Source organism: Schistocerca gregaria, chromosome 10 (genome assembly GCF_023897955.1).
Source record: "Schistocerca gregaria isolate iqSchGreg1 chromosome 10, iqSchGreg1.2, whole genome shotgun sequence".
In the NCBI taxonomy this organism is placed as follows: Eukaryota; Metazoa; Arthropoda; class Insecta; order Orthoptera; family Acrididae; genus Schistocerca; species Schistocerca gregaria.
This window is the reverse complement of record NC_064929.1, coordinates 45928113-45951216: the sequence shown is the minus strand read 5'-3', so window position 1 is coordinate 45951216 and position 23104 is coordinate 45928113. Positions and strand designations below refer to the sequence as shown.

At 47.8% G+C, this 23104-nt stretch overlaps 2 non-coding genes across 2 annotated transcripts; both read right to left on the bottom strand.

The window, feature by feature from the left end:
• Positions 1 to 513: 513 nt before the first annotated feature.
• Positions 514 to 586, bottom strand: Trnaa-cgc (transfer RNA alanine (anticodon CGC)). The gene has a single exon. It is a non-coding gene; the product is annotated as a tRNA-Ala (tRNA).
• Positions 587 to 15838: 15252 nt separating this feature from the next.
• Trnaa-cgc (transfer RNA alanine (anticodon CGC)) lies at positions 15839 to 15911 on the bottom strand. Its single transcript has one exon. It is a non-coding gene; the product is annotated as a tRNA-Ala (tRNA).
• Between the last annotated feature and the right edge of the window lie 7193 nt (positions 15912 to 23104).

Below are 23104 nucleotides of genomic sequence, written 5' to 3'. Positions count from 1 at the left end.
GTGTTAAAAATTCTGGAGGCACTGGGTATTGATCCCAGTACCTCTCGCATACTAAGGGAACGCTCTACCATCTGAGCTACGCCCGCCCCCCCGAAGACTAATGGTGCTACATACAGCCATATAGACGACACAACCCTTGCACTCCCATTATTCAGCAGACAATTACTACTCTCTATGTATCCGTTAGGGTGTCTTTCAGGTTTCGTGCATTCTGTATCGAATCGTAGTTGGCCACAATGAAAGTGGCACGTATAACGTCGAAAATAGAGTTCGGACACCGCTCTGAGTAAGACGAACGTGTTGTCCACCCTCTAGACTTCAATGAGGTTAAGCCGTGATACCTAAGACAGATCTGCACTCGATGACACCTCGATAACAGCCGGTCCCCACACTTACATCTTGCTCTCCTTACGTCAGTATACATCATTTCAGTCTGTGACGCTGGCTTTGCAACATCTTGCGTGCCTTTAGGTTCGCCGCGACCAACACTTACAATGCACTGACCACAAAAAGTTGAGGCGCCGCGGCTTGAACCCTGCACCTTTCACATGCGAAGCGAACGCTCTACCAACTGAGCTACGCCCCAGGCACGACCAAACTGCGCTATTCCCCATTCTTTGCGACTCTGATGCGCACGTACACGATGGTTGGTTGGTTTGTAGCGGTGAAGGGAGCAGAGTACAAATGCGCGGACACGTTCATATACACAAAAGTTCCATGTAGTTTCGATGCTCTGGTATTACAAATGCAAATTCCGTCTGTTTTTAACGTCTTAAATTGAAAGAGCCGTCACAAATTGCTCCGTTTTCACTCCTTGTCGACAATCATACAGCACCTGAGGTAACAAACACATCTCGAGCCCCATTGTGCACTCCATTATTCATGCCAACTCAGTGCCTCGCTCTTTACTACTGTGTACCAATCTTGTCGTCCAACTGCAAAACACTGGGCCACAACAAGTTTCCGCGTCTCCATTGCACTGCGCATACTACAAAACGCTCCCCAAACTTGGCACTCACCCACGCAGCCGACTTTTCTGACTTTCCACGACGCTCACGCTAGTGACAGCATTATTTATAGTTCGACGTCGCGCCAAAGCGAATGAGCACATTTCGCCTACGGCTTAGGCCGCCCTCCTAGTGTGGCGGCTCGGTGTCTGCAGGCAGCGACGGTCTGCTAGCTTCCTGTGTTCGCACCTATGTCACCTGTGCTTGCTTGTCAGAGACAGACTATCGCAAAACATACAACTCACTCCATGAATTGATTGCTACGGCATCTGTTATCAGCAGTCACAACTAGCAACACCAGTAGCAGCCGACTGCACGCAAAGAATAGGAACGTGCAGTGGGATTTACGTGAACTCGGCGCAAGGCAGATCTTTCCGACATAGGCTTGAGAATCTTACGGGAACACTTGTACTGTTTCTAAATTAAGTGTAGGCGTGGGAGGAGGGTGCTTCCCGCACACTAATAACAGCACGCTTGCCAATTGTGGATGCTAATCATTCGCTTGTATCTTCCTAGACACATCTGCAGGCTGAGAATTATTCCACTTGCATGGCAAGGTGCGCATGTAGGTGTGTTAAAAATTCTGGAGGCACTGGGTATTGATCCCAGTACCTCCCGCATACTAACCGAGCGCTCTACCATCTCAGCTACGCCCGCCCCTCACGAAGACTAACGGTGCTACATACAGCCATATAGACTACACAGACCCTTGCACTCCCATTATTCAGCAGACAAACACTACTCTCTATGTATCCGTTAGGGTGTATTTCAGGTTTCGTGCATTCTGTATCATATCGTAGTTGGCCACAATGAAAGTGGCACGTATAACGTTGAAAATAGAGTTCGGACACCGCTCTGAGTAAGACGAACGTGTTGTCCACCCTCTAGACTTCAATGAGGTTAAGCCGTGATACCTAAGACAGATCTGCACTCGATGACAGCTCGATAACAGCCGGTCCCTACACTTACATCTTGCTCTCCTTACGTCAGTATACATCATATCAGTCTGTGACGCTGGCTTTGCAACATCTTGCGTGACTTTAGGTTCGCCGCGACCAACACTTACAATGCACTGACCACAAAAAATTGAGGCGCCGCGGCTTGTACTCTGCACCTTTCTCATGCGAAGCGAACGCTCTACCAACTGAGCTACGCCCCAGGCACGACCGAACTGCGCTATTCCCCACTCTTTGCGACTCTGATGCGCACGGACACGATGGTTGGTTGGTTTGTAGCGGTGAAGGGAGCAGAGTACAAAGGCGCGGACACGTTCATATACACAAAAGTTCCAAGTAGTTACGATGCTCTGGTATTACAAATGCAAATTCCGTCTGTTTTTAACGTCTTACATTGAAAGAGCCGTCACAAATTGCTCCGTTTTCACTCCTTGTCGACAATCATACAGCACCTGAGGTAACAAACACATCTCGAGCCCCATTGTGCACTTCATTATTCATGCCAACTCAGTGCCTCGCTCTTTACCACTGTGTACCAATCTTGTCGTCCAACTGCAAAACACTGGGCCACAACAAGTTTCCGCGTCTCCATTGCACTGCGCATACTACAAAACGCTCCCCAAACTTGGCACTCACCCACGCAGCCGACTTTTCCGAACTTCCACGACGCTCACGCTAGTGACAGCATTATTTATAGTTCGACGTCGCGCCAAAGCGAAAGAGCACATTTCGCCTATGGCTTAGGCCGCCCTCCTAGAGTGGCTGCTTGGTGTCTGCAGGCAGCGAGGGTCTGCTAGCTTCCTGTGTTCGCACCTATGTCACCTGTGCTTGCTTGTCAGAGACAGACTATCGCAAAATATTCAACTCACTCCATGAATTGATTGCTACGGCATCTGTTATCAGCAGTCACAACTAGCAACACCAGTAGCAGCCGACTGCACGCAAAGAATAGGAATGTGCAGTGGGATTTACGTGAACTCGGCGCAAGGCAGATCTTTCCGACATAGGCTTGAGAATCTTACGGGAACACTTGTACTGTTTCTAAATAAAGTGTAGGCGTGGGAGGAGGGTGCTTCCCGCGCACTAATAACAGCACGCTTGCCAATTGTGGATGCTAATCTTTCGCTTGTATCTTCCTAGACACATCTGCATTCTGAGAAATATTCCACTTGCATGGCAAGGTGCACATGTAGGTGTGTTAAAAATTCTGGAGGCACTGGGTATTGATCTCAGTACCTCTCGCATACTAAGCGAGCGCTCTACCATCTGAGCTACGCCCGCTAATGGTGCTACATATAGCCATATAGACGACACAGACCCTTGCACTCCCATTATTCAGCAGACAAACACTACTCTCTATGTATCCGTTAGGGTGTATTTCAGGTTTCGTGCATTCTGTATCAAATCGTAGTTGGCCACAATGAAAGTGGCATGTATAACGTTGAAAATAGAGTTCGGACACCGCTCTGAGTAAGACGAACGTGTTGTCCACCCTCTAGACTTCAATGAGGTTAAGCCGTGATACCTAAGACAGATCTGCACTCGATGACACCTCGATAACAGCCGGTCCCCACACTTACATCTTGCTCTCCTTACGTCAGTATACATCATATCAGTCTGTGACGCTGGCTTTGCAACATCTTGCGTGACTTTAGGTTCGCCGCGACCAACACTTACAATGCACTGACCACAAAAAATTGAGGCGCCGTGGCTTGAACCCTGCACCTTTCTCATGCGAAGCGAACGCTCTACCAACTTTTTTTTTTTTTTTTTTTTTTTTTAATGCGTCTTCCTCCTCTGAGGATGGGAACTCACGACCCCTGGTTTACTAGACCAGTGCTCTACCACTTTTTTTTTTTTTTTTTGTTCTTGGGCCTCCCTTCTCCCCACACAGCCCATCCATTCGCTCTCCTTTTATGCCTTCTTCGGCGAGCTTCTGTGCTATATCGACTGATTTTTTTTTTTCAAATTTACTGTGACAGTTAGGGAAATGAAATGATGTTTGGCTTCTTCGCCATGTGAGGCTTCTCCTCCGTAGAACTGAAAATTGAAAAATTAAGGCTTCTTGGGAATTAATAAATTGTCACTCTTGCTTCATACTGAAAAAAATTAAACAAAAATAGAAAGATTGTAACTGAGGAACACGTGCAAGAAGCTTCCACTGCATTGTGTGCAACGAAACCACCTTCCGATATTACCGAGATCCTGGAAAATCATCATAGATGAAAGTAGTTGCTGGAGATATGGCGTTCATCCAGCAGTAAGTGTGAAGCCGCAGTGCCGTTTCGGGGTTCTGTCCGAGGCCTTCACGGCTACCGTAGCGGCCTGGGGCACACGAAGTCCCCACCGTACTTCACCCTCAACAGCGATCCCCTACTTTGGCCTGTGACTACATTTTTCGTAGACGAGGGCTATTAAGATGTTTATCCAATCCCTTGTCTCTGAAACAGAATGTGTAACATGTTACCAAAAGTTTTTTTGTGGTCCCTGCGCGTACATATCTGATAATATTTTGCTCGTTCGTATAATTCGTATTCTAAAACACGGTCATTGCCGTGTTCAGATATAACGTAATGTACATAATTGCCAAACAACCACAACACAGCATTGGTTTTCTGGACAGGGAAGAAAACACCATCGGGGAAGAGTAATTTTTCAACATTGATCTCAGTACTAACAGTTCTGGTTATAAAGGCTACCCGCCGTTGGAGTCCCCTCCATATTTCGGCGTATCCGCCACAGAGAAAGCGGTGGATCAATGTGTCAACTGCGTCACATCGGGTGCACACAATCGTGTCACTAAGACCAATGGAGTGCAACTTTTCGTTAGTGGAAACTACGTTATTAACAACTTGGTACCAGGTTGCCTGAATGTCGGAAGACAGTTCACGATTACTAATATTTTTCCAAATTCTTTTCCAGTCTTTGTCGGGATATCTGCACTCCATTTTGTTGACATATTCTTTCGTTGTTAAGAGTTCCATTAATTTCCTGCAATTCCTTGATTGTGGATTCGTGACAATACTGTCCATGTAGCTAATCTCTAAAAAGAACTGGCGAATATATTTCAATTTATAATTAATTCCGCCTATATTTATGGGTGGACGTAATTTTCTGGCTGTAGGAGTCGATACAGCCTTGCTGTAATACTATGTGGATGTTTTTCTATAATTTGTAGGGTCCTCTTTATATATAACGCCGTAGTCTTCCGCCATATATCTGTTAAACCTAGGCCACCTTCAGCGGAAGGTAACGTAACTGTACCGACTGCTACTCTAAAAATATTCCCTGTCCATATAAATCGGCAAATGATACTCATTATACGTTTGGCAATGGGTTTCGAAACTGGCAATATTTGACCTATATATATAGCTTTTGATAAAACGGACCAATTAATTATTCTGATTCGTTGTTTAATGTTCAGATGTCTGGTCTGATTGAGTATTGTGGCTCCTCTGATTGTATCCAGTACTTTCTTCCAATTGTAGGTCATGGTCTGAAGCGGACATCGGTAAAAGGTGACACCCAGAGCGGTGTGACGATCGACGGAGCGTGCCCATTCCAAACGGACATCTTGAAGACCTTTAAGATTTAAAAACGAACTCTTCACCTCGTTAACCCTAGCGCCTGTAGCTTCACAAAAGATCTGAATATTCGTAGTTAATTTCTCTAAATCTTCGTTACTACGAATAACCACTCCAACGTCATCAGCATATGCATTGGTGACGTTGTTAACGCCAGATATCGTGATGCCCTCAAGATCGACATCGAGTCTCCTTAGTAAAGGCTCCAGTGCAACAACATACAGGAGCATTGACAAAGGACTTCCCTGCGGGACGCCGTTGCGAATTTCAATGGGTGGAGTGAAATGCCCATTTACAGACACTTGTGTTTGGATGCCTTCAACAATGTTAATTAAAACTTGCACAAAATGTTGACTAAAACCCACATAGGTCAACGTTCTGAACAAAAATAAGTGGTTGACCCTGTCAAAAGCCTTTGAGAAGTCGATAAAGGCAAGGCCTCCTGGTGAGGATGACGTTGCAAAAATTGCAGAGACATCCCTATATTCACAAACAGTTTTAAAAGTATTCCGCCCCGAGAGACAGGTTTGGTGGTCACCTATGATCTTCTCCATTAGAGGTCTCAGTCTTTCCTTCAGTACACGTGCAATTATTTTATAATCCGAGTTCATCAAACATATTGGTCTCAATTGATTGAGATCTTTAACTGTCGCGTTCCTTCCCTTTGGTATTAGCACAGTTACGCTTTCTTTGAACTCGCGTGGAACAGTAACACCTTGCAACACTTCATTTATCACTTCTGTGAATTGATTACCGATGAGAGGCCAAAATTTACAATAAAACTCTACAGGCAAGCCATCAGGCCCTGGGGACTTACGGGTAGGCCAATATTTAAGTATATCAAACACCTCCTCACATGTGATCGCAGTGGTAAGGGACACATTGTCCTCGTCATTGATAACGTTGTCGATATCTGTAGTTCGTAGCAAATCGTTCGCACAGTCTAGATTATACCGGGTATCAGTATATAACGTACGATAAAATCCATAAACTGCATTTAAAATGTCAGAGTGTTCCGTCAGCACCCGGTTATCGCCCACTCTAAGACAAGCAATAAACGTTCGTCTTCTATTTCTTTCATGTTCGAGTAAGTGGTACAGCGATGCGTTTTCGTCCTCCACCGTTGTCGGGACACGAGATTTAATTTTTAAACCCTCCAGCTGTTGTCGCTTGAGACTTATGAGGTGAGCCTTGATCTTCTTTATTTCAATGAAAACCTCATCAGTCATCTGCTGAGCTGATAGTTCCCTTAAGCATGTATAGTAAAATTCAACGGTATTGCGAGACCACATCGCTCGCTCCCTCCCGTAAGCTATTAGGGATGATCTCAATTTCTTTTTAGCACATGAGGTCCACCACGCAAGGCGAGAGCTGTATTTATGGCGCATACGTAGAGCAGCCTGCCATACCTCCGCTACTGTTCTTGATAGAGCACCCTCGAACAACATATGGGTATTCAGCTTCCATAAGGGGCGACCCCAATACGTTCCTTGCTTCTGAAACCGAATGCTACATTTCACTGCGAGATGGTCCGAAAAGGTAGTGGGAATTACTTCGATACTACTGATTTTATTTTCCAGGTTTGCTGTGACGTATATTCTGTCTATTCTGCTTTGCGAGCGACTACTGATGTACGTAAATTTGACTAACGTCGGGTATTTGCTTTCCCACACGTCTGTCCACTTCATGTTTGTCACCAAAGCCGCCAGTTCCCTGGAGAAGTTAAAATTTGGTCGCTGATCCTTTTTGTGAAGTACACAATTAAAGTCACCACCGATTAAAGCTTCCGCCGGATTCCACTTAAGTAAATAGACCATATCGTTCTTAAAAAAATTAGCCCTATCATCTCTAGCGTTGTTACCAGAGGGGACATATACATTTAAAACAGTAGTAGTAAAAATTTTACAACTGATGCCCCTCCCATTTTCTAACAGACAGATATCCTTCACATCAATACCATCTTTGACAAGGATCGCAGTCCCACATGTGGCTTCCGGTGCAATATTTAAAATCTCTTGAAAACCTGGGACATAAAAGTTGTGGACATTAAATTCCTGTAGGAGGGCTATATCAGTATCCGACTGGTAAAGGAAATCTTTTAAAGAAGCGACTTTCGTTTCACTGCGAATCCGATTTATATTGATCGTGGTCACATTATATGTCAGTTCCGTTGGCATAGGTGCAGGTAAAAGAAATTGGCTAATTAAGTATACCCCATGCAGAGTCACGTCTGTACCATTCCATTCTGTCTGTCAGAAAGAAAAATAGACATAAAAAAAAATTAAATGCCACTAGCATGTGTCAGGTCCATCTCCATTCCGTGGTCGGTGCGATCTTCTTGGGCATCGGCCCAATCAAGTCCTTTTCCTGAGACAGTTCGGTCTAAATCCATAGTAGTGCCGGTCTGCAAACCTGCGACGCCAAGCGGTGCGCGAGGTTGTTGTTGAAGATCATCTGCATCGGCACGACTCATCTCCGCTTCAGTACACTCGTTAACTCGTGCTACTGGGCATTGTTCTCGTAGTCGTTCATTATCCCTTAAATGTTTTAACTTTTCCCGCAATGCAGGAGCTAAACTCTCTGCTGCTTTGTGTGCCAATCTCCTCTTCTTGCCTTTCTTCGAAGATCTCTTCGGCGATCCAGCAGGAGATGAAGTTTGCGACCTGTCAGGAGAAGTACCGGATGATACGTCAGACGTCGCCTGTTCCTTTTTTCGGACAAAAGTCCGCGTATCGCATTCCACAACGGCAGAAGGAGGCGCATCTTTTTCCATGGCTCCCACTGGTAGCAACCCAGTCTCCAATTCGACACTATCGCTCGTTGTGGTTTCCTTGACGCAAGTGTCTTCTGTGGGCGCCAACGTGAAACCAATGTCCAGATTGCTATCTTCGTTCATAGTTCCCGCAGAGTGGATGCCTGGAGCGTCCACTCCTCGGAAGCTAGGGGCAATATCCTCACGTTGGTGGGAATCCTGACGACGCAAGGAAACCTCCGTTGCGGGTATTTGGGGATCTTCGGCCGAGTCCGCGGAAGAACGAGCAACCATAGTGGGAGAGTTGGAAAAAGTTGGCGTCGGCATAGATTCGAGGGGCGCGGAGCTGATCGGCAGACCATCCGCAAATCGAGAGCTTGAAGCCGGAGTATCATCGACAACCGCCCGCGAGGCAGCAGGCTCCCCGCGCACAGGCGGCACCGACTCGCCTCGGCGGCGGAAGTCAGCAGCGGCAGCGTATGACAACTTCATACCAACAACAGGGCCGGAACTCGGCATCTCGTCACGCGGTAACTGCGGGACACGCCTCCGTGAACATTCTGCACGAATGTGTTCCGTGGAATTGCATAAAGCGCAAGTCCGCGGTTGCCCATCATAGATAATCAAAGCACGATACCCACAAAAATTAAGATAAGAGGGGACATGCTTCTGTAATTCAATCTTAATTTGCCTTACGCCGTTCAAGACAGGAAACATATGAGCTTCAGACCACCTTTCTGCCACATTGGAAATAATTCTGCCATAAGGCCGAAGGGCAACATTAAGTTCTTCGGGCGGAATTTCAAAAGGGAGCTCAAACACTCTGATCGTACGAATCCCGTACCCAGCATGACTAACAGCAACGTCACTCACATTCCCATCAGAATGATTAAACTTCACGCTACCTCCGCAACGATCCACAATGGAACTACATAATTCTGGACTTTTCATCTTCAGATACACAGCATTTATCACAAACGAGAGATAAACTCCGACAACATCATCACCGTTAATCAATACTTTTTCGATAAACCATGCTTTAATTTCAAATGCTTTAGGTCGAACGAAATTTCGACCGAAAGTAAACTTGATTGTGTCTTTCCTCAAATAATTCGACCTATTCATTCTAGAACTTCATGAATACAAGTGCAACACGAATAGCGGCTTAGCAGCACCACTAACCTCAAACACAGCGACTCAGCCTGTGTTTACTACAGCCAGACGTCCAGCTCCGCCACACGTCCGTCCCGCTCGGCGGCTGACTCGCAACTGCCAACTGAGCTACGCCCCAGGCACGACCAAACTGCGCTATTCCCCATTCTTTGCGACTCTGATGCGCACGGACACGATGGTTGGTTGGTTTGTAGCGGTGAAGGGAGCAGAGTACAAAGGCGCGGACACGTTCATATACACAAAAGTTCCAAGTAGTTACGATGCTCTGGTATTACAAATGCAAATTCCGTCTGTTTTTAACGTCTTAAATTGAAAGAGCCGTCACAAATTGCTCCGTTTTCACTCCTTGTCAACAATCATACAGCACCTGAGGTAACACACACATCTCGAGCCCCATTGTGCACTTCATTATTCATGCCAACTCAGTGCCTCGCTCTTTACCACTGTGTACCAATCTTGTCGTCCAACTGCAAAACACTGGGCCACAACAAGTTTCCGCGTCTCCATTGCACTGCGCATACTACAAAACGCTCCCCAAACTTGGCTCTCACCCACGCAGCCGACTTTCCACGACGCTCACGCAACGCTCACGCTAGTGACAGCATTATTTATAGTTCGACGTCGCGCCAAAGCGAATGAGCACATTTCGCCTACGGCTTAGGCCGCCCTCCTAGAGTGGCTGCTCGGTGTCTGCAGGCAGCGAGGGTCTGCTAGCTTCCTGTGTTCGCACCTATGTCACCTGTGCTTGCTTGTCAGAGACAGACTATCGCAAAACATACAACTCACTCCATGAATTGATTGCTACGGCATCTGTTATCAGCAGTCACAACTAGCAACACCAGTAGCAGCCGACTGCACGCAAAGAATAGGAATGTGCAGTGGGATTTACGTGAACTCGGCGCAAGGCAGATCTTTCCGACATAGGCTTGAGAATCTTACGGGAACACTTGTACTGTTTCTAAATAATGTGTAGGCGTGGGAGGAGGGTGCTTCCCGCGCACTAATAGCAGCACGCTTGCCAATTGTGGATGCTAATCATTCGCTTGTATCTTCCTAGACACATCTGCAGGCTGAGAATTATTCCACTTGCATGGCAAGGTGCGCATGTAGGTGTGTTAAAAATTCTGGAGGCACTGGGTATTGATCCCAGTACCTCTCGCATACTAAGCGAGCGCTCTACCATCTGAGCTACGCCCGCCCCCCACGAAGACTAATGGTGCTACATACAGCCAAATAGACGACACTGACCCTTGCACTCCCATTATTCAGCAGACAAACACTACTCTCAATGTATCCGTTAGGGTGTACTTCAGGTTTCGTGCATTCTGTATCGAATCGTAGTTGGCCACAATGAAAGTGGCACGTATAACGTTGAAAATAGAGTTCGGACACCGCTCTGAGTAAGACGAACGTGTTGTCCACCCTCTAGACTTCAATGAGGTTAAGCCGTGATACCTAAGACAGATCTGCACTCGATGAAACCTCGATAACAGCCGGTCCCCACACTTACATCTTGCTCTCCTTACGTCAGTATACATCATATCAGTCTGTGACGCTGGCTTTGCAACATCTTGCGTGCCTTTAGGTTCGCCGCGACCAACACTTACAATGCACTGACCACAAAAAATTGAGGCGCCGCGGCTTGTACTCTGCACGTTTCACATGCGAAGCGAACGCTCTACCAACTGAGCTGCGCCACATGCACGACCAAACTGCGCTATTCCCCATTCTTTGCGACTCTGATGCGCACGGACACGATGGTTGGTTGGTTTGTAGCGGTGAAGGGAGCAGAGTACAAAGGCGCGGACACGTTCATATACACAAAAGTTCCAAGTAGTTTCGATGCTCTGGTATTACAAATGCAAATTCCGTCTGTTTTTAACGTCTTAAATTGAAAGAGCTGTCACAAATTGCTCCGTTTTCACTCCTTGTCGACAATCATACACCACCTGAGGTAACAAACACATCTCGAGTCCCATTGTGCACTCCATTATTCATGCCAACTCAGTGCCCCGCTCTTTACTACTGTGTACTAATCTTGTCGTCCAACTGCAAAACACTGGGCCACAACAAGTTTCCGCGTCTCCATTGCACTGCGCATACTACAAAACGCTCCCCAATCTTAGCACTCACCCACGCAGCCGACTTTTCCGACTTTCCACGACGCTCACGCTAGTGACAGCATTATTTATAGTTCGATGTCGCGCCAAAGTGAATGAGCACATTTCGCCTACGGCTTAGGCCGCCCTCCTAGAGTGGCTGCTCGGTGTCTGCAGGCAGCGACGGTCTGCTAGCTTCCTGTGTTCGCACCTATGTCACCTGTGCTTGCTTGTCAGAGACAGACTATCGCAAAACATACAACTCACTCCATGAATTGATTGCTACGGCATCTGTTATCAGCAGTCACAACTAGCAACACCAGTAGCAGCCGACTGCACGCAAAGAATAGGAATGTGCAGTGGGATTTACGTGAACTCGGCGCAAGGCAGATCTTTCCGACATAGGCTTGAGAATCTTACGGGAACACTTGTACTGTTTCTAAATAAAGTGTAGGCGTGGGAGGAGGGTGCTTCCCGCGCACTAATAACAGCACGCTTGCCAATTGTGGATGCTAATCATTCGCTTGTATCTTCCTAGACACATCTGCAGGCTGAGAATTATTCCACTTGCATGGCAAGGTGCGCATGTAGGTGTGTTAAAAATTCTGGAGGCACTGGCTATTGATCCCAGTACCTCTCGCATACTAAGCGAGCGCTCTACCATCTGAGCTACGCCCGCCCCCCACGAAGACTAATGGTGCTACATACAGCCAAATACACGACACAGACCCTTGCACTCCCATTATTCAGCAGAAAAACACTACTCTCTATGTATCTGTTAGGGTGTACTTCAGGTTTCGTGCATTCTGTATCGAATCGTAGTTGGCCACAATGAAAGTGGCACGTAAAACTTTGAAAATAGAGTTCGGACACCGCTCTGAGTAAGACGAACGTGTTGTCCACCCTCTAGACTTCAATGAGGTTAAGCCGTGATACCTAAGACAGATCTGCACTCGATGAAAAATCGATAACAGCCGGTCCCCACACTTACATCTTGCTCTCCTTACGTCAGTATACATCATATCAGTCTGTGACGCTGGCTTTGCAACATCTTGCGTGCCTTTAGGTTCGCCGCGACCAACACTTACAATGCACTGACCACAAAAAATTGAGGCGCCGCGGCTTGAACTCTGCACCTTTCACATGCGAAGCGAACGCTCTACCAACTGAGCTGCGCCACATGCACGACCAAACTGCGCTATTCCCCATCCTTTGCGACTCTGATGCGCACGGACACGATGGTTGGTTGGTTTGTAGCGGTGAAGGGAGCAGAGTACAAAGGCGCGGACACGTTCATATACACAAAAGTTCCAAGTAGTTTCGATGCTCTGGTATTACAAATGCAAATTCCGTCTGTTTTTAACGTCTTAAATTGAAAGAGCCGTCACAAATTGCTCCGTTTTCACTCCTTGTCGACAATCATACAGCACCTGAGGTAACAAACACATCTCGAGCCCCATTGTGCACTCCATTATTCATGCCAACTCAGTGCCCCGCTCTTTACTACTGTGTACTAATCTTGTCGTCCAACTGCAAAACACTGGGCCACAACAAGTTTCCGCGTCTCCATTGCACTGCGCATACTACAAAACGCTCCCCAATCTTGGCACTCACCCACGCAGCCGACTTTTCCGACTTTCCACGACGCTCACGCTAGTGACAGCATTATTTATAGTTCGACGTCGCGCCAAAGTGAATGAGCACATTTCGCCTACGGCTTAGGCCGCCCTCCTAGAGTGGCTGCTCGGTGTCTGCAGGCAGCGACGGTCTGCTAGCTTCCTGTGTTCGCACCTATGTCACCTGTGCTTGCTTGTCAGAGACAGACTATCGCAAAACATACAACTCACTCCATGAATTGATTGCTACGGCATCTGTTATCAGCAGTCACAACTAGCAACACCAGTAGCAGCCGACTGCACGCAAAGAATAGGAATGTGCAGTGGGATTTACGTGAACTCGGCGCAAGGCAGATCTTTCCGACATAGGCTTGAGAATCTTACGGGAACACTTGTACTGTTTCTAAATAAAGTGTAGGCGTGGGAGGAGGGTGCTTCCCGCGCACTAATAACAGCACGCTTGCCAATTGTGGATGCTAATCATTCGCTTGTATCTTCCTAGACACATCTGCAGGCTGAGAATTATTCCACTTGCATGGCAAGGTGCGCATGTAGGTGTGTTAAAAATTCTGGAGGCACTGGCTATTGATCCCAGTACCTCTCGCATACTAAGCGAGCGCTCTACCATCTGAGCTACGCCCGCCCCCCACGAAGACTAATGGTGCTACATACAGCCAAATAGACGACACAGACCCTTGCACTCCCATTATTCAGCAGACAAACACTACTCTCTATGTATCCGTTAGGGTGTACTTCAGGTTTCGTGCATTCTGTATCGAATCGTAGTTGGCCACAATGAAAGTGGCACGTATAACGTTGAAAATAGAGTTCGGACACCGCTCTGAGTAAGACGAACGTGTTGTCCACCCTCTAGACTTCAATGAGGTTAAGCCGTGATACCTAAGACAGATCTGCACTCGATGAAACCTCGATAACAGCCGGTCCCCACACTTACATCTTGCTCTCCTTACGTCAGTATACATCATATCAGTCTGTGACGCTGGCTTTGCAACATCTTGCGTGCCTTTAGGTTCGCCGCGACCAACACTTACCATGCACTGACCACAAAAAATTGAGGCGCCGCGGCTTGAACTCTGCACCTTTCACATGCGAAGCGAACGCTCTACCAACTGAGCTGCGCCACATGCACGACCAAACTGCGCTATTCCCCATTCTTTACGACTCTGATGCGCACGGACACGATGGTTGGTTGGTTTGTAGCGGTGAAGGGAGCAGAGTACAAAGGCGCGGACACGTTCATATACACAAAAGTTCCAAGTACTTTCGATGCTCTGGTATTACAAATGCAAATTCCGTCTGTTTTTAACGTCTTAAATTGAAAGAGCCGTCACAAATTGCTCCGTTTTCACTCCTTGTCGACAATCATACTACACCTGAGGTAACAAACACATCTCGAGCCCCATTGTGCACTCCATTATTCATGCCAACTCAGTGCCCCGCTCTTTACTACTGTGTACTAATCTTGTCGTCCAACTGCAAAACACTGGGCCACAACAAGTTTCCGCGTCTCCATTGCACTGCGCATACTACAAAACGCTCCCCAACTTGGCACTCACCCACGCAGCCGAATTTTCCGACTTTCCACGACGCTCACGCTAGTGACAGCATTATTTATAGTTCGACGTCGCGCCAAAGTGAATGAGCACATTTCGCCTACGGCTTAGGCCGCCCTCCTAGAGTGGCTGCTCGGTGTCTGCAGGCAGCGACGGTCTGCTAGCTTCCTGTGTTCGCACCTATGTCACCTGTGCTTGCTTGTCAGAGACAGACTATCGCAAAACATACAACTCACTCCATGAATTGATTTCTACGGCATCTGTTATCAGCAGTCACAACTAGCAACACCAGTAGCAGCCGACTGCACGCAAAGAATAGGAATGTGCAGTGGGATTTACGTGAACTCGGCGCAAGGCAGATATTTCCGACATAGGCTTGAGAATCTTACGGGAACACTTGTACTGTTTCTAAATAAAGTGTAGGCGTGGGAGGAGGGTGCTTCCCGCGCACTAATAACAGCACGCTTGCCTATTGTGGATGCTAATCATTCGCTTGTATCTTCCTAGACACATCTGCAGGCTGAGAATTATTCCACTTGCATGGCAAGGTGCGCATGTAAATGTGTTGAAAATTCTGGAGGCACTGGGTATTGACCCCAGTACCTCTCGCATACTAAGCAACGGCTCTACCATCTGAGCTACGCCCGCCCCCCACAAAGGCTAATGGTGCTACATACAGCCATATAGACGACACAGACCCTTGCACTCCCATTATTCAGCAGACAAACACAACTCTCTATGTATCCGTTAGGGTGTACTTCAGGTTTCGTGCATTCTGTATCGAATCGTAGTTGGCCACACTGAAAGTGGCACGTATAACGTCGAAAATAGAGTTCGGACACCGCTCTGAGTAAGACGAACGTGTTGTCCACCCTCTAGACTTCAATGAGGTTAAGCCGTGATACCTAAGACAGATCTGCACTCGATGACACCTCGATAACAGCCGGTCCCCACACTTACATCTTGCTCTCCTTACGTCAGTATACCTCATATCAATCTGTGACGCTAGCTTTGCAACATCTTGCGTGCCTTTATGTTCGCCGCGACCAACACTTACAATGCACTGACCACAAAAAATTGAGGCGCCGCGGCTTGAACCCTGCACCTTTCACATGCGAAGCGAACGCTCTACCAACTGAGCTACGCCCCAGGCACGACCAAACTGCGCTATTCCCCATTCTTTGCGACTCTGATGCGCACGGACACGATGGTTGGTTGGTTTGTAGCGGTGAAGGGAGCAGAGTACAAAGGCGCGGACACGTTCATACACACAAAAGTTCCAAGTAGTTTCGATGCTCTGGTATTACAAATGCAAATTCCGTCTGTTTTTAACGTCTTAAATTGAAAGAGCCGTCACAAATTGCTCCGTTTTCACTCCTTGTCGACAATCATACAGCACCTGAGGTAACAAACACATCTCGAGCCCCATTGTGCACTCCATTATTCATGCCAACTCAGTGCCCCGCTCTTTACTACTGTGTACTAATCTTGTCGTCCAACTTCAAAACACTGGGCCACAACAAGTTTCCGCGTCTCCATTGCACTGCGCATACTACAAAACGCTCCCCAATCTTGGCACTCACCCACGCAGCCGACTTTTCCGACTTTCCACGACGCTCACGCTAGTGACAGCGTTATTTATAGTTCGACGTCGCGCCAAAGCGAATGAGCACATTTCGCCTACGGCTTAGGCCGCCCTCCTAGAGTGGCTGCTCGGTGTCTGCTAGCTTCCTGTGTTCGCATCTATGTAACCTGTGCTTGCTTGTCAGAGACAGACTATCGCTAAACATACAACTCACTCCATGAATTGATTGCTACGGCATCTGTTATCAGCAGTCACAACTAGCAACACCAGTAGCAGCCGACTGCACGCAAAGAATAGGAATGTGCAGTGGGATTTACGTGAACTCGGCGCAAGGCAGATCTTTCCGACATAGGCTTGAGAATCTTACGGGAACACTTGTACTGTTTCTAAATAAAGTGTAGGCGTGGGAGGAGGGTGCTTCCCGTGCACTAATAACAGCACGCTTGCCAATTGTGGATGCTAATCATTCGCTTGTATCTTCCTAGACACATCTGCAGGCTGAGAATTATTCCACTTGCATGGCAAGGTGCGCATGTAAGTGTGTTAAAAATTCTGGAGGCACTGGGTATTGATCCCAGTACCTCTCGCATACTAAGCGAGCGCTCTACCATCTGAGCTACGCCCGCCCCCCACGAAGACTAATGGTGCTACATACAGCCAAATAGACGACACAGACCCTTGCACTCCCATTATTCAGCAGACAAACACTACTCTCAATGTATCCGTTAGGGTGTACTTCAGGTTTCGGGCATTCTGTATCGAATCGTAGTTGGCCACAATGAAAGTGGCACGTATAACGTTGAAAATAGAGTTCGGACACCGCTCTGAGTAAGACGAACGTGTTGTCCACCCTCTAGACTTCAATGAGGTTAAGCCGTGATACCTAAGACAGATCTGCACTCGATGAAACCTCGATAACAGCCGGTCCCCACACTTACATCTTGCTCTCCTTACGTCAGTATACATCATATCAGTCTGTGACGCTGGCTTTGCAACATCTTGCGTGCCTTTAGGTTCGCCGCGACCAACACTTACAATGCACTGACCACAAAAAATTGAGGCGCCGCGGCTTGTACTCTGCACCTTTCACATGCGAAGCGAACGCTCTACCAACTGAGCTGCGCCACATGCACGACCAAACTGCGCTATTCCCCATTCTTTGCGACTCTGATGCGCACGGACACGATGGTTGGTTGGTTTGTAGCGGTGAAGGGAGCAGAGTACAAAGGCGCGGACACGTTCATATACACAAAAGTTCCAAGTAGTTTCGATGCTCTGGTATTACAAATGCAAATTCCGTCTGTTTTTAACGTCTTAAATTGAAAGAGCCGTCACAAATTGCTCCGTTTTCACTCCTTGTCGACAATCATACAGCACCTGAGGTAATAAACACATCTCGAGCCCCATTGTGCACTCCATTATTCATGCCAACTCAGTGCCCCGCTCTTTACTACTGTGTACCAATCTTGTCGTCCAACTGCAAAACACTGGGCCACAACAAGTTTCCGCGTCTCCATTGCACTGCGCATACTACAAAACGCTCCCCAATTTTGGCACTCACCCACGCAGCCGACTTTTCCGACCTTCCACGACGCTCACGCAACGCTCACGCTAGTGACAGCATTATTTATAGTTCGACGTCGCGCGAAAGCGAATGAGCACATTTCGCCTACGGCTTAGGCCGCCCTCCTAGTGTGGCTGCTCGGTGTCTGCAGGCAGCGAGAGTCTGCTAGCTTCCTGTGTTCGCACCTATGTCACCTGTGCTTGCTTGTCAGAGACAGACTATCGCAAAACATACAACTCACTCCATGAATTGATTGCTACGGCATCTGTTATCAGCAGTCACAACTAGCAACACCAGTAGCAGCCGACTGCACGCAAAGAATAGGAATGTGCAGTGGGATTTACGTGAACTCGGCGCAAGGCAGATCTTTCCGACATAGGCTTGAGAATCTTACGGGAACACTTGTACTGTTTCTACATTAAGTGTAGGCTTGGGAGGAGGGTGCTTCCCGCGCACTAATAACAGCACGCTTGTCAATGGTGAATGCTAATCATTCGCTTGTATCTTCCTAGACACATCTGCAGGCTGAGAATTATTCCACTTGCATGGCAAGGTGCGCATGTAGGTGTGTTAAAAATTCTGGAGGCCCTGGTTATTGATCCCAGTACCTCTCGCATACTAAGCGAGCGCTCTACCATCTTAGCTACGACCGCCCCCCCCCCCCCCCCCCCACCGAAGACTAATCGTGCTACATACAGCCATATAGACGACACAGACCCTTGCACTTCCATTATTCAGCAGACAAACACTACTCTCTATGTATCCGTTAGGGTGTCTTTCAGGTTTCGTGCATTCTGTATCGAATCGTAGTTGGCCACAATGAAAGTGGCACGTATAACGTTGAAAATAGAGTTCGGACACCGCTCTGAGTAAGACGAACGTGTTGTCCACCCTCTAGACTTCAATGAGGTTAAGCCGTGATACCTAAGACAGATCTGCACTCGATGACACCTCGATAACAGCCGGTCCCAGTACTTACATCTTGCTCTCCTTACGTCAGTATACATCATATCAGTCTGTGACGCTGGCTTTGCAACATCTTGCGTGCCTTTAGGTTCGCCGCGACCAACACTTACCATGCACTGACCACAAAAAATGGAGACGCCGCCGCTTGAACCCTGCACCTTTCACATGCGAAGCGAACGCTCTACCAACTGAGCTACGCCACATGCACGACCAAACTGCGCTATTCCCCATTCATTGCGACTCTGATGCGCACGGACACGATGGTTGGTTGGTTTGTAGCGGTGAAGGGAGCAGAGTACAAAGGCGCGGACACGTTCATATACACAAAAGTTCCAAGTAGTTTCGATGCTCTGGTATTACAAATGCAAATTCCGTCTGTTTTTAACGTCTTAAATTGAAAGAGCCGTCTCAAATTGCTCCGTTTTCACTCCTTGTCGACAATCATACAGCACCTGAGGTAACAAACACATCTCGAGCCCCATTGTGCACTCCATTATTCATGCCAACTCAGTGCCTCGCTCTTTACTACTGTGTACCAATCTTGTCGTCCAACTGCAAAACACTGGGCCACAACAAGTTTCCGCGTCTCCATTGCACAGCGCATACTACAAAACGCTCCCCAAACTTGGCACTTACCCACGCAGCCGACTTTTCCGACTTTCCACGACGCTCACGCTAGTGACAGCATTATTTATAGTTCGACGTCGCGCCAAAGCGAATGAGCACATTTCGCCTACGGCTTAGGCCGCCCTCCTAGTGTGGCTGCTCGGTGTCTGCAGGCAGCGAGGGTCTGCTAGCTTCCTGTGTTCGCACCTATGTCACCTGTGCTTGCTTGTCAGAGACAGACTATCGCAAAACATACAACTCACTCCATGAATTGATTGCTACGGCATCTGTTATCAGCAGTCACAACTAGCAACACCAGTAGCAGCCGACTGCACGCAAAGAATAGGAATGTGCAGTGGGATTTACGTGAACTCGGCGCAAGGCAGATCTTTCCGACATAGGCTTGAGAATCTTACGGGAACACTTGTACTGTTTCTAAATTAAGTGTAGGCTTGGGAGGAGGGTGCTTCCCGCGCACTAATAACAGCACGCTTGTCAATGGTGAATGCTAATCATTCGCTTGTATCTTCCTAGACACATCTGCAGGCTGAGAATTATTCCACTTGCATGGCAAGGTGCGCATGTAGGTGTGTTAAAAATTCTGGAGGCCCTGGGTATTGATCCCAGTACCTCTCGCATACTAAACGAGCGCTCTACCATCTTAGCTACGACCGCCCCCCCCCCCCCCCCCCCCCGAAGGCTAATCGTGCTACATACAGCCATATAGACGACACAGACCCTTGCACTTCCATTATTCAGCAGACAAACACTACTCTCTATGTATCCGTTAGGGTGTCTTTCAGGTTTCGTGCATTCTGTATCGAATCGTAGTTGGCCACAATGAAAGTGGCACGTATAACGTTGAAAATAGAGTTCGGACACCGCTCTGAGTAAGACGAACGTGTTGTCCACCCTCTAGACTTCAATGAGGTTAAGCCGTGATACCTAAGACAGATCTGCACTCGATGACACCTCGATAACAGCCGGTCCCCACACTTACATCTTGCTCTCCTTACGTCAGTATACATCATATCAGTCTGTGACGCTGGCTTTGCAACATCTTGCGTGCCTTTAGGTTCGCCGCGACCAACACTTACCATGCACTGACCACAAAAAATGGAGACGCCGCCGCTTGAACCCTGCACCTTTCACATGCGAAGCGAACGCTCTACCAACTGAGCTACGCCACATGCACGACCAAACTGCGCTATTCCCCATTCATTGCGACTCTGATGCGCACGGACACGATGGTTGGTTGGTTTGTAGCGGTGAAGGGAGCAGAGTACAAAGGCGCGGACACGTTCATATACACAAAAGTTCCAAGTAGTTTCGATGCTCTGGTATTACAAATGCAAATTCCGTCTGTTTCTAACGTCTTAAATTGAAAGAGCCGTCTCAAATTGCTCCGTTTTCACTCCTTGTCGAAAATCATACAGCACCTGAGGTAACAAACACATCTCGAGCCCCATTGTGCACTCCATTATTCATGCCAACTCAGTGCCTCGCTCTTTACTACTGTGTACCAATCTTGTCGTCCAACTGCAAAACACTGGGCCACAACAAGTTTCCGCGTCTCCATTGCACAGCGCATACTACAAAACGCTCCCCAAACTTGGCACTTACCCACGCAGTCGACTTTTCCGACTTTCCACGACGCTCACGCTAGTGACAGCATTATTTATAGTTCGACGTCGCGCCAAAGCGAATGAGCACATTTCGCCTACGGCTTAGGCCGCCCTCCTAGTGTGGCTGCTCGGTGTCTGCAGGCAGCGAGGGTCTGCTAGCTTCCTGTGTTCGCACCTATGTCACCTGTGCTTGCTTGTCAGAGACAGACTATCGCAAAACATACAACTCACTCCATGAATTGATTGCTACGGCATCTGTTATCAGCAGTCACAACTAGCAACACCAGTAGCAGCCGACTGCACGCAAAGAATAGGAATGTGCAGTGGGATTTACGTGAACTCGGCGCAAGGCAGATCTTTCCGACATAGGCTTGAGAATCTTACGGGAACACTTGTACTGTTTCTAAATTAAGTGTAGGCTTGGGAGGAGGGTGCTTCCCGCGCACTAATAACAGCACGCTTGTCAATGGTGAATGCTAATCATTCGCTTGTATCTTCCTAGACACATCTGCAGGCTGAGAATTATTCCACTTGCATGGCAAGGTGCGCATGTAGGTGTGTTAAAAATTCTGGAGGCCCTGGGTATTGATCCCAGTACCTCTCGCATACTAAGCGAGCGCTCTACCATCTTAGCTACGACCGCCCCGAAGGCTAATCGTGCTACATACAGCCATATAGACGACACAGACCCTTGCACTTCCATTATTCAGCAGACAAACACTACTCTCTATGTATCCGTTAGGGTGTCTTTCAGGTTTCGTGCATTCTGTATCGAATCGTAGTTGGCCACAATGAAAGTGGCACGTATAACGTTGAAAATAGAGTTCGGACACCGCTCTGAGTAAGACGAACGTGTTGTCCACCCTCTAGACTTCAATGAGGTTAAGCCGTGATACCTAAGACAGATCTGCACTCGATGACACCTCGATAACAGCCGGTCCCCACACTTACATCTTGCTCTCCTTACGTCAGTATACATCATATCAGTCTGTGACGCTGGCTTTGCAACATCTTGCGTGCCTTTAGGTTCGCCGCGGCCAACACTTACCATGCACTGACCACAAAAAATGGAGACGCCGCCGCTTGAACCCTGCACCTTTCACATGCGAAGCGAACGCTCTACCAACTGAGCTACGCCACATGCACGACCAAACTGCGCTATTCCCCATTCATTGCGACTCTGATGCGCACGGACACGATGGTTGGTTGGTTTGTAGCGGTGAAGGGAGCAGAGTACAAAGGCGCGGACACGTTCATATACACAAAAGTTCCAAGTAGTTTCGATGCTCTGGTATTACAAATGCAAATTCCGTCTGTTTCTAACGTCTTAAATTGAAAGAGCCGTCTCAAATTGCTCCGTTTTCACTCCTTGTCGACAATCATACAGCACCTGAGGGAACAAACACATCTCGAGCCCCATTGTGCACTCCATTATTCATGCCAACTCAGTGCCTCGCTCTTTACTACTGTGTACCAATCTTGTCGTCCAACTGCAAAACACTGGGCCACAACAAGTTTCCGCGTCTCCATTGCACAGCGCATACTACAAAACGCTCCCCAAACTTGGCACTTACCCACGCAGTCGACTTTTCCGACTTTCCACGACTCTCACGCTAGTGACAGCATTATTTATAGTTCGACGTCGCGCCAAAGCGAATGAGCACATTTCGCCTACGGCTTAGGCCGCCCTCCTAGTGTGGCTGCTCGGTGTCTGCAGGCAGCGAGGGTCTGCTAGCTTCCTGTGTTCGCACCTATGTCACCTGTGCTTGCTTGTCAGAGACAGACTGTCGCAAAACATACAACTCACTCCATGAATTGATTGCTACGGCATCTGTTATCAGCAGTCACAACTAGCAACACCAGTAGCAGCCGACTGCACGCAAAGAATAGGAATGTGCAGTGGGATTTACGTGAACTCGGCGCAAGGCAGATCTTTCCGACATAGGCTTGAGAATCTTACGGGAACACTTGTACTGTTTCTAAATTAAGTGTAGGCT